We start from the raw sequence: 11,920 nt of genomic DNA on the forward strand, positions 1-11,920 counted from the left end.
ACTGTGCATTTGATGGGTCCCATTTAAAAATGGGTCACCCCCAAATTTCAACCGTACACAGAACTCAGGCGGCCCACACCATAAAAATAAATATTAATAATAAATAATAATTACAAAAAAAATATTTGGATCAATCTGATCACGAGGTATGTGTTATATCCAAACCGTCCATCCATTTGGCAAGTTTGTCTTAAGGCTGGAAAAAAAAAAAAAAAAAAAAGAGATAGATTTAACTATCAAGTGGGCCACACTACAAAAGTGGCGGGGATTGAACATAAACCATTGGAACCCTTTTGGGTTAGAAATTTTGGAGTAGTATGAAATTTGTTTTTTCCCCTTAATTCAGGTCTTCGTGACCTTATGAACCGATTGGATGGAAAATAAGCGGTATGGTGGGCCCTGTAAATTGTTTAGTGGTGAAATCATTATCTCCACTACTGTTTGTGGTGAGGTCCAGATAATCTTCGGATATGATTCATTTTTGGATGATGCTATAAAAAAAATAAATAAATAAATAAAAAAAAATAGGTGAATTGTGTATGTGCAATAAATACATCTCTTTGCACCCATGTAACCTTGATCTCCTTAACTGTCTGTACAACTCGAAGCTCGAGTATGTAAATCACCTGTTAGGTCCACCTGAAATTTGGATGTATTTGAAACTTGGTCTGACCCCTCAACCAAGTGGGACACACATAATGGATGGGCTGGATTTATGAACCACACCTCTGTGGGCCCAACAAATAATTATGAATATTTAAGGGAGGGTAACCCTCTCAACTTGTGTGTGGTATGACCCACTTTGATGTCGGTGTTATGCCACTTAATCCACCATGGTTATGACATGATTTATATTTAAGATCCTCATCGTTTATCTATTTTATCAATTTTTTTGACAATATGTTACCAAGACTTAGGCCCATCCAATGATTAGATAGTCGTACGTTATGAAATAATGCAAATTAAACTCTCATCATTGAAAATTCATTATGAGCCATCCTGACGATGTATTAGATATCGACCCATATACCGGGTTTCCTTTAAGCCATTATCCCACAGTACAGTCAATCCAACCTGAATTGGACCATACAATACAAGGCTGTGAGGATAAGTACTTAACTATTGAATTCAACTTAAGGCCACCATGGTGTATCTATTTAATCCATGCAGACCATCCACTTCCTCATATCATTTTAGGACTTGGACTAAAATAATCAAAGCAGACCTAAGTCGTAGGTGGGTCACACACAACTCAACCTCATGGGAAATCCCCATGGACTCTACTGCATAGGACCCATTATGAATTCTATTGATATGTGAGCCTAAGAATGTTAAGCCCATTTTGAGTGAACGCCATGTGGACCCATCAGTGATAGCCTTGTTTGGGCTAACCATTGGGCCTCTTCGATAAGAGTTTGTAATTTCCATGTGTGGAATGTATGATGAACTGGTATTGTAATTTTTGAAGTAATGATGATTAATCCTTTAAATGGGCTGATTGTGGACATCCCTTGATCACTTGGCACTTTGGTTAGAGTGCGGCCCCAAGTAATAAGATCATGATACTTGTGTTTAAACTCTTAAAAACATGTTTAATTATAACAAATATATAAACTCTAGTGGTGTGAGGGTGTGATATTACCTGTTTGGCCCATTGATCATGTGGGTATTTGATGTATGTATAGCCACCTAATCATAGGCAATGGTGGAGTACATGTAGTATACGTAGTCATCTAATTGTATGAATGTGAAATACGTACAAGGCCACCTAACCGTATGAAATCAAGTGGCATTGATGACCATTCAACAATGTAGATTTGTACTTATCGACATAGATACCACCACTTGAATCACACATGACCAAGTTGTACACTAAACCGAATATGATTTAGGGTTATATTACCCAAGCTAATGCTATCAAGATCCTGGATTTTTATACAATGTGATCTTTAAACTATAAATGGTATGATGAAATGTGGCTCTCGGCCCTTAACCAGGTGACACCGAATATGAGTCATTATCTATGTGACGTGCGAAGTGGTTGTAGTATAGGACTTACATTAATTGGTGTAGCCATGTATTCGTGGCCTATGGGCAAGGCCCATTGAGATATATTTCCGGTCCATATGATGAAGCTCATTGTGATGTATTTTCGGCCCATGTGATGCGGCCCATAGTGATGTGTATTAGGCCCAGGTATGTGGTCTACCTGTGAAATAGATTTGAGGCCACTTGCAATGTATTCGAGGCCCATGAACGAAGCCCAATGTGATGTAATTGAGACTCATGGGCGTGGCTAATTGAGATATATTTTAGGCCCATGGGTTATGGCTCATTGTGATGTATTTAAGGCTCGTGTGTAGGGCTCACCTCTTGAGTATTTGAAGCCCATGGATCGTACAGCCTGATGTGGTGTATTCATGGCCCATGAGTGAGGCCCAATGCGATGAATGTGCGGCCCTTGTGTGAGACCCGAAGTGATGTATCTGAGGACCGATGTGGTGTGATTTCACCATGATGTATGTATTGATATTTATGTGGGTCATTCCTGGGGGACAATGTTGGTTAAATGTCCACATTGTCGAAGCCGATTGTTGAGGCCGGTTATTGATACTGATTATGAGTATGTGACAGCACAGCATTATCATACATGCCCATACGCATCATCTGCATGTTTGTTATGAGATGTGGTTGACCATTGCATATGTCGTTGGACAGATTGTTATGAGACTCCCTGATAGGTGGAGGTTATCTCACATGAGTGCACGGTATGCGTAGGATTGATGCATGATTGTATTGTATGACTCATGCATCTTGCATTGTGTGCCCTAGCAACATCAGGGCCGTAACCTCCACAGGCATATCGTGGATGGCCAGATGGGACACCGAAAATATTTGGTTCTAGCATACGGGTGTCATAGATGTCCCTGGGTGAAAATTCCTAAACCTCCGAGGCCAGGAGACGCCCCAACGTCGAGACCGAGTGGATGCATGAGCGCCCGAGTGCCGAACACCAGGAGACCGCGTCTCCCACTGTGTCGTGGTTTGTTGGGAGGGGGTGTGGCCTTACCCGCCCGAGGGTAGGGGGCATTACTAGGCTAAGTTTGACCAGCTCGTGAATGGGTCCGCTATCGACGTGCCGGATAGGTATTGGTAGACTATTGGCCAGGCGGATAGTGAGGTTTCTTACGCTCACTTGGACTGTGCTGCTAGGAGAGAGACAGTGTCATTTGGAGTGTACTAAACCCCGGTGATGATCCCAGAGATGAACTGTACTGATATGTGGACTTATTGAGCGGGAGTTGCATACTCATTCATTCATTCATTTACTATTCACTCGGGCTGGTGTGCAACTAAATCATTGTGTGTACCTTCGCAATGGCCAAGATTTCGGTTGGGGCGCGCGACTAACCTGAGATCAGGAGTTTACCACATTGAGTCTGACTATCCAAATTAGGTATGGGACTATTTTGGATAGAAGTCCCTTGTGACAAACACCATAGTCTGCGATACTACGTACCACCATCCCGACTTCACTCCAGCATAGTCATTTCATTCGCACCACATATTGTGTTGCATCCTCGACATCTGATATTTGACTGTTTATAACTCCTCATTTACATGCTGATTTATATTGCGTACTCTGATATTGTATGACTCATGGACTTGTCAGTATTTTCGATATTGTATAATTACGGCATGACAATATGATGATGATGACGTGATTACGGATGCATGTAATATGGTTATGGCTATGGTATGATTTCCTTGTAGTACATTTATCTTGCCTGCTTGTAGGACACACTGCACACACGTGTGTACTCACTAGGCTTTTTGGCCTAAGCCTCCTATTTCCCATTTTTTTTCAGGGTTGGAGTAGCTTGGAAGACTTAGCTTTCTCGATGCATTGCATTTATTCTTCGATTTGGCAATGTTGACGTTGCGTATATTTTGTAAAGCATTATACTTATAACCATCGGGACTTATGATGGAGAGTGTTGCTTGGTAGTTTGATCATGGATCTTCATGCTCAGGTATTACTATGTATATAAAAAAAAAATTCAGTCAAAAATCTTCCTTGTGGTGCGCCGAACTCGGGACTTGGTGTATGGAAGTCGAGTGCCGAATTCGGGGCATCACGGAAGCTGTCCGTCCCCGGGTTTGGGGCGTGACAACCCCACATTGAGTTTACAATGTCATTCAATCTAGTGTAAAAGTCCATAAACATTTCATTTTCCTCCATATGAATTTCTTCAAATCTGGTTGTGAGGAGTTGGACTTTAGATTTTTTGACAATTGTAGTACCCTCGTGTGTCATTTCTAATATATCCCAAGCTTGCTTTGCAGTATCACAGGAAATGATTCTTTTGAACTCATCCTGTGATAATGCGCAAGTAATTGCATTTAGTGCTTTAGCATTTGCACTACTCTCACTTATTTGAAGAGTGGTCCATTGGTAATATGGTGTGACTTTCATTGATTTTGAACCATCAACCCCAGTAACTTCCATGATAGGAGGATTCCATCCAGTCACTGTGGCGTGCCACACATTTTCATCCATTGATTTGAGGAAGATCCACATTCTGGCTTTCCAATAGGCATAGTTGGAGCCATCAAAGGATGGAGGCCTAGTGACTGAAAGGCTATCAAAATTTGACATCTTAAATAGCTTAAATCGTTAGCTCAGGAATTAAATCCAAGAATAAAAAAGAGCTATTAGGCTCTGATACCACTTGAAAAGGCCAAGCTATATGTCCTAGAGGGGGGGGGGGGGGGTGAATAGGACAATGCCAAATAAAACTTATAACAGCGGAATTAAATAAAATATGATAGCCAAAGTAAATTACAATGCAGGAAAGTAAAACAGCCTCAAAATTCAGATCTTGAGAGGTTGATACAAATGTTATTTTAAGGACAACCTTACACCAAAAACCAGATTTATGGTAGGACAACCTTATTTCTAGAAAGGTCTTTGTATCAAATCTCAAATCGAAGAGGAATACAGAATTAAATACAAACTGAATTGAAATAACTTGAATCACAAATGTATTGTTTTAGGGACAGCCATACACCATAAAAATGGCAGGGCAACCTTGCTGGAACAACTTTCAAAAGAAATTAAAATATCAAGCGATAAAGGAATAGCAGAAAATAAATTTTAAACTATTACAACATTCTCACAATGCTTGAATTAAATGATTACAACATTCACCACCATACATACATCCCACAAAAGAATAATTAAAAATTAGAAGTATAAATCATTCAACCACAACTCAAGGGATTATAGTGGTTCACCTGTGTGTTCACCAACTGTTAAACAACAGCCACAAAAAATGCTACTCCACTCCTAATATCCTCACACAGGGGATATTAACGTTCACTAAAAATAGGTTTTCCCAGGCTCACCCAAAACCTTTACAATTGTCTTTGTATGTGGGCTTACACAATTAAAAAAACCCCACTTCTGAGTTTTCCTGGCTCTCCTCAGATAACCAATACAACAAGATTTTTCTGGCAAATCTTGAAAGAAACCAAAAGAAAAAGGAATTTACAATTAAATGTAAAATACCTGATTATCTCCTTCGTTGTAGCAGCCCGGTTGAACCAAATCAGAGTAGATGATTGAATGTCCAAGTTCAATGTCCAGTACTCAATTACAATGGTTCTAATTCTAATAGATTTTAAATTAAACTGAATAGGGCTTGCCTTAATTGATTTTGATTCCAAAGAAAGGGAATAATAATTCCTCTTATCAAATCAGATTGGAATAGCAGAAACAAAATCAATTAAAATAAAGCTAAGGAAAGAGAATATTAAATAAGCACACTTAGCTTAGATGGAGCACAGAATTATCTCTCAGAAGTTCGACGAAGATTGACTTGAATGGATTAAGTAATTCGATAATTTCTTCTGAGATTCGTGCACTATATATAGGTGAGAAGATCGGGTCTTCGACTAGTCTAGGGAGCTCTTCGACTAGTCGAAGCAATAACAGATATTTGAAAAATCCGGCGGGATATGCTCTGACCGTTCTATGACTGGTCGAAGGTCTCCTACGACTGGTCGTAGGTCACCTACGACTGGTCGTAGGTTTCCTTCGACTGGTCGAAGAAACTATTAACCATCGATGGAATTCGAGTCGAAGATGTTCGACTGGTCGAAGATGCAGTCGACACTGTTCCTACGACTGGTCGAACAAATTCCTGGACTAGTCGAAGCCTAACAGATTTTATCCAGAATTTGTAACAAACTCACGACTGATCGAGGAATTTCTTAGACTGGTCGAAGCAACTCTAGGACTAGTCGAAGAATGCCTAGGACTAGTCGAAGAACAGACCAAACTCATGTAAAATAAACATTCAGTTTATGTATCCGAAATGACTTACTTCTAAGGTCAACCTATGGTCAGTTAAACCTCAACCATGAAGTAAAGGACATTGAAACATTCAGAACTAGTGGTCTTGAAGTATGAGCCTTGAAGTCTTGATGTAGATCAATCTTGAAATCTTGATGTAGCTCAATCTTGAAAGGGTCTTGAGTTCTTTACCAACTGCCTTGTACTCTTTAGCTTGAGTCTTGTCTTATGAGCTTTACTTGTTGTGAGCTTAGCTTGTTCATGAATGTTGATCCTTGAGAGAGCTTCACTTATGCAAGTTATATATAACATAACAGTGATTTTGGCACCACAAATTTGACAACAGACAGGGATATAAACTATAACACTTACACTTTTAGTTTAGATACAATTAATTGTCCATATACCATGGATTAAAGCTCACCTAGGACTCGGTTCACCCTTGTTCCAGGTGCATAGTGAACATGGAATTCATAAAAATTCATCTGTGTCAAAGGGTGTATGGAGTTATGTATGTAAGATGGACAATGCATTGTGTAAATACCCTCCTGCCCACCGTATAGGCACAAACTTGGCTGTGACTGCTCTCTAATTCAAAAGGTGACTACTCCATCCTCACTTCCTGCAGCGCAGCCCTTTTTAGCAATGTTCAACAGCAACTGGTCTGCTGGGAACTTGGCTGGGTTGACTCAGTTTGGTTGGTCTATGACCATTGCCTCTGCCAAATCCTATTCCACAAGAATAATTGATGTGCTTTTCATTCACTTGGTTGGGTCGAACTCAGACATCTATAGACTGATTACCGGGTCGAATAAAATCTAAACTAAAATGAGATGAGCTCATTTTTAAGTGGCAACCAAACAAGGCCTTGGGTTTGTTTTAAGCTGCAGATTCCACTCTTTTATTTTATAAAAGGAATTTTAAGATGTATCTTTCAGATTTGATACATTTTGTTTTGTTGAAAGGTGGTAGGTGGTTTTTTCCTTTTTGGGCATAAGTAAGGCTGTTAGGGGCTAGCTTGGGGTTAGCTTTGCCCTAGATTCTGAACTTTCTGAGTCAGGCATATTAAAATTTTTTATTTTTCCTAGCCTATTGGCAGGGCTACAAGTAAGGTATTATAAGGTAAGATAACTAGGAATCTAACCTAGATCACTCACACTTGCAGTGGTCTTACTTTTGTTTACTTGGACAACTTAATAGATTGATGAGGATTGTCATTTATTTTTTTCTAAGAAAAAGTTACTCTGTTGTTATTTATCCAGGACTGATCAACATGTAGTTGGATTAAAAAATTGGCAATCTGATTACAATTTGGTACAGGTTCATTATCCAATAGAAGCCTTTCAGAGTGTTCCAATAGCGGATTCCAAAGTGCATCTTTTAGAAATACATGCAGGTTAGCTTTTTCTCCAAAATATTTCCTAGTTTTAGTATTTCAATTTTCAGGGAATATTATACGTATAGCCTAATACTTGGTTTTTATGATTCTGATGAGTGAGAAATGGTTGGAATTAGCTCTCTTCTCAGAAGTAATTTATTTTTTTGTAATATTAATGGATCTAAATCAAACTTACAGAAGGCTGAAATGATTGCTGGATGGTTGCTGGATGCTTTGTTGGATGCTTTTGATACCTGTTCATCAAGAAAACCAACTATTTTCTGTTGAGAAATAAAAAGCACTTTAATTTTATACATAACTACATATTGAAACATTGTTGGAAGTAGCTTCATGCAAATAAGTTGGCTGTTTTGTTTCTCATAGTCTTGGATTCGCAAGTCAAAATGATATCAGGATTTTGCGGATGCTATGTTTTCTTTTATTTGCTATAAGTTGCAATAACAGCTTCCTTCTTTTTTGTTGATTTGAAAAGTTCATAGATCCAAAGTTGGGGTTATAATGGAAAATTTGTCAGGAAAACAATTCTGTTTTAATCTAACAATGTCTAAAGGAGATGTTTGTTTCATAAATATTTATTCTTTAAGAGGTTTATGTATCTTATTCAGATGTTTGCTAGCCACACACACACTTCCACAGGTGGTTTATATGTCAAATAGTGATGTGTGTGGCACATCTGATCTATACATGTCTTGGGACCCACACCGCAGATGACCTGCCACAAAAATTAGGGTATTCACTTATCAGATTGGCCACCCTTTTAAAAAAATGGACAGTCAAAAATTTGCCTACAGTCCACATTTGACATCCACATGAAGCCACTTGATTAATTGAGTGGCATATTCTTGAACCATGTGACCTGCATGGTTGGTCTCTCTCATCTTATATTCCATCAGATGTCCATCCAAGTGGTTGGCTGGCAACATGTGACATGTGTAAAGTTGCTTCTGGGGCTCAAAAGCCACCATCTTAGTTATAAACTTATAGTTATTGAATGCAAGCCTCAGTTTGGTGTAGGTTTTATGCTACCCTGTTTTCAGATATTGAGTCATCAGATTTTTTTTTTCTAGTAGTGAGTGTATTTCATTTCAGGCTGGTTAACTGTCATGTAGACCATACATTTTCTGTTAAATAAAATGAAATTGTTGAAATTGTTGTTGAGCCTGAGGATGCGGATGAGGCTGGGGCTTGCAGCCTGGCTACACATGATTCAGATATGCTTTCTTTCCTTTGTATTATGATTTAGATGTACATAGATATTCTATGAGTTTTTGCAATCCACGCATTTGAATCATTATATATGCTTATGATTTTAATGCACCAAAAACCACCCATGTAATCTCAGCCCTGCAAATGCATCAGCATATCAAGCTCATGGACTTGACGTGGATATGTTTGATGTCACCCAGGTGCGGAACCAGTTGTCCATTCCAATGTTACCAAGATCACCAACCCACCTCATTCTTTTGACAAAAAAGAAAATGAAAAAGAAAAAAAGGTGGCACTTCTAGCAGTCATAGATATTATTGTCCTCAGCCCCTAGAGTCTGCATTTGGATGTTCTGATTTCTTTGAGCAGGCAGGTTTTTTCCATTGAATTTAATATCAGTGAGTTTCTCAAATGTAGAATGTTTTGCTAGCAGTGATTTCTTTGTTCTGATTCCTTTTACTTTATACCAATGTTTTTATTCTCAAAGTTTAATTTATCTATTTCATTATGGCGTTTTCTCATAAGATGCAAGCTCTGGTTGAGGACTACATTTTCAGTGGAGATATTTTCTCTACGTCGGTATTTCAGTATACTAATGAGGAAAAAAGCTCTCAAGGTTAGTTCATTTCCACTTAAAACATCGAATAACTAGATAAATCAGCTGGTATGTACATTGATCAGTTGGTAGTTTTTTGTCTTTATCTCATTTTTCTACAGTGGAGCCTGAATTCATAGATAAATCCACTGGTATGTACATTGCTCACTTGTGCAATACTACCTAAACTGCACTTCTGTTTTATTGTTGATTTATAGGTTTGATCTAGAACTGCAGATATTTCCATGGGATGTGTCTCGCATTTGAGCATCTACATAGGCAAAAATAATCCCAACAAAAACAAGACTGATTCAATTCCATCTTTCATAGACAACAAGGTGCATTTTTACACACTTCTTATTGTAATTGGTGCATTCTTGCACATGCTTATTTTTAAATTTCAATGCATTCAATTGTGAAAGGATTTATGACTTTGAAAACGAAAGAGAGAGGCTCATTATGGAGAAGGATGCAGTCATTCAAGAGCATGCTTCCCTGGAAAATCCCTAAATCCTTAGCCTAAACTTAAAACCCAAACGTAAACCCGATCTCGAACCCGAACCTAATTTCCCATACGTAAACCTTAACGTATTCTCAAATCCCTAAACTTAAACCTACACCTAATCCTAATCTCAACTCCCTAACCAAAACCTAAACCTAAACTTGAAAACCCAAACCTAAACCCAATCCTGAACCCGAACACGATTTCCAAAACCTAAACTTATAACCTTAACCTAAACCTATTCTCAAATCCAAAAACCTATAACCTAAACCTTAAATTTAACCTATAACCTAACCTTATACTATAACCTAAACCTATAAACTAAAACCTAAACCTAAACCTAAAATCTAAATGTATTCATAAATCCCGAAACCTAAACCTACACCTAATCCTATTCTCAACTCCCTAACCTAAACCTAAACCTAAACTTGAAAACCCAAACCTAAACCCAATCCCGAACCCGAACTCGATTTCCTAAACCTAAACCCTAACCTATTCTCAATTCCTTAAAGCTATATCCTATAACCTATAACATATAACCTAAACCTAAACCTTAACCATACTTATAACCAAAACATAAACCTTAACCTAAACCTAAACCTATAACCTTAACCTAAACCAAAACCTATAAACAAAACCTTAACCCATAACCTATAACTTATAACTTAAACTTATAACCGATCGATAACCTAACCTAAACCTAAAACTGTAACCTAAAGTATAAACCTAAACCTAAAACCTAAATGTATTCTCAAATCCCTAAACCTAAACCTACACTTAATCCTAATCTCAACTCCTTAACCTAAACCTAAACTTGAAAACCCAAACTAAACCCGATCTCAAACCCGAACCCGATTTCCTAAACCTAAACCTTAACCTATTCTCAATTCCCTAAAGCTTTAGCCTATAATCTATAACCTAAACCTAAACTTTAACCTAAACCTAAACCTAAAACCTTAACCTAAACTAAAACCTATAACCTAAACCTTAACCTATAACCTATAACCTATAACCTAACCTTAACCTAAACATAAAACCTAAACCTTAACCTAAACCTAAAACCTAAAACTAAACCTATAACCTAAAACCAAAACCTAAACCTAAAACCTAAATGTATTCTCAAATCCCAAAACCTAAACCTACACCTAATCCTAATCTCAACTCCCTAACCTAAACCTAAACCTAAACTTGAAAACCCAAACCTAAACCCGATCCCGAACCCGAACCTGATTTCCTAAATATAGACCTTAACCTATTCTCAATTCCCTAAAGCTATAACCTATAACCTACACCTAAACCTAACCTAAACCTAAAACTTAAACCTAAACCTAAAACCTAAACCTAAACCTAAAACCTAAATGTATTCTTACATCCTTAATCCTAAATCTACACCTACACCTAATCCTAATCTCAACTCCTTAACCTAAACCTAAACTTGAAAACCCAAGCTAAACCCGATCTCAAACCCGAACCCAATTTCCTAAACCTAAACCTATTCTCAATTCCCTAAAGCTTTAACCAATAACTTATAACCTAAACCTAAACCTTAGCTTAAACCTAAACCTATAACCCTAACCTAAACTAAAACTTATAACCTAAACCTTAACCTATAACCTAACCTTAACCTAAACCTAAACCTATAACCTAAAACCTAAACCTAAACCTAAAACCTAAATGTATTCTCAAATCCCTAAACCTAAACCTACACCTAATCCTAATCTCAACTCCCTAACCTAAATCGAAACCTAAACTTGAATACCAAAACCTAAATCCAATCCCGAACCCGAACCCAATTTCCTAAACCTAAAACTTAACCTATTCTCAATTCCTTAAAGCTCTTACTTATAACCTATAACATAT

Source organism: Magnolia sinica, chromosome 7, assembly GCF_029962835.1.
Source record: "Magnolia sinica isolate HGM2019 chromosome 7, MsV1, whole genome shotgun sequence".
Lineage (NCBI taxonomy): Eukaryota > Viridiplantae > Streptophyta > Magnoliopsida > Magnoliales > Magnoliaceae > Magnolia > Magnolia sinica.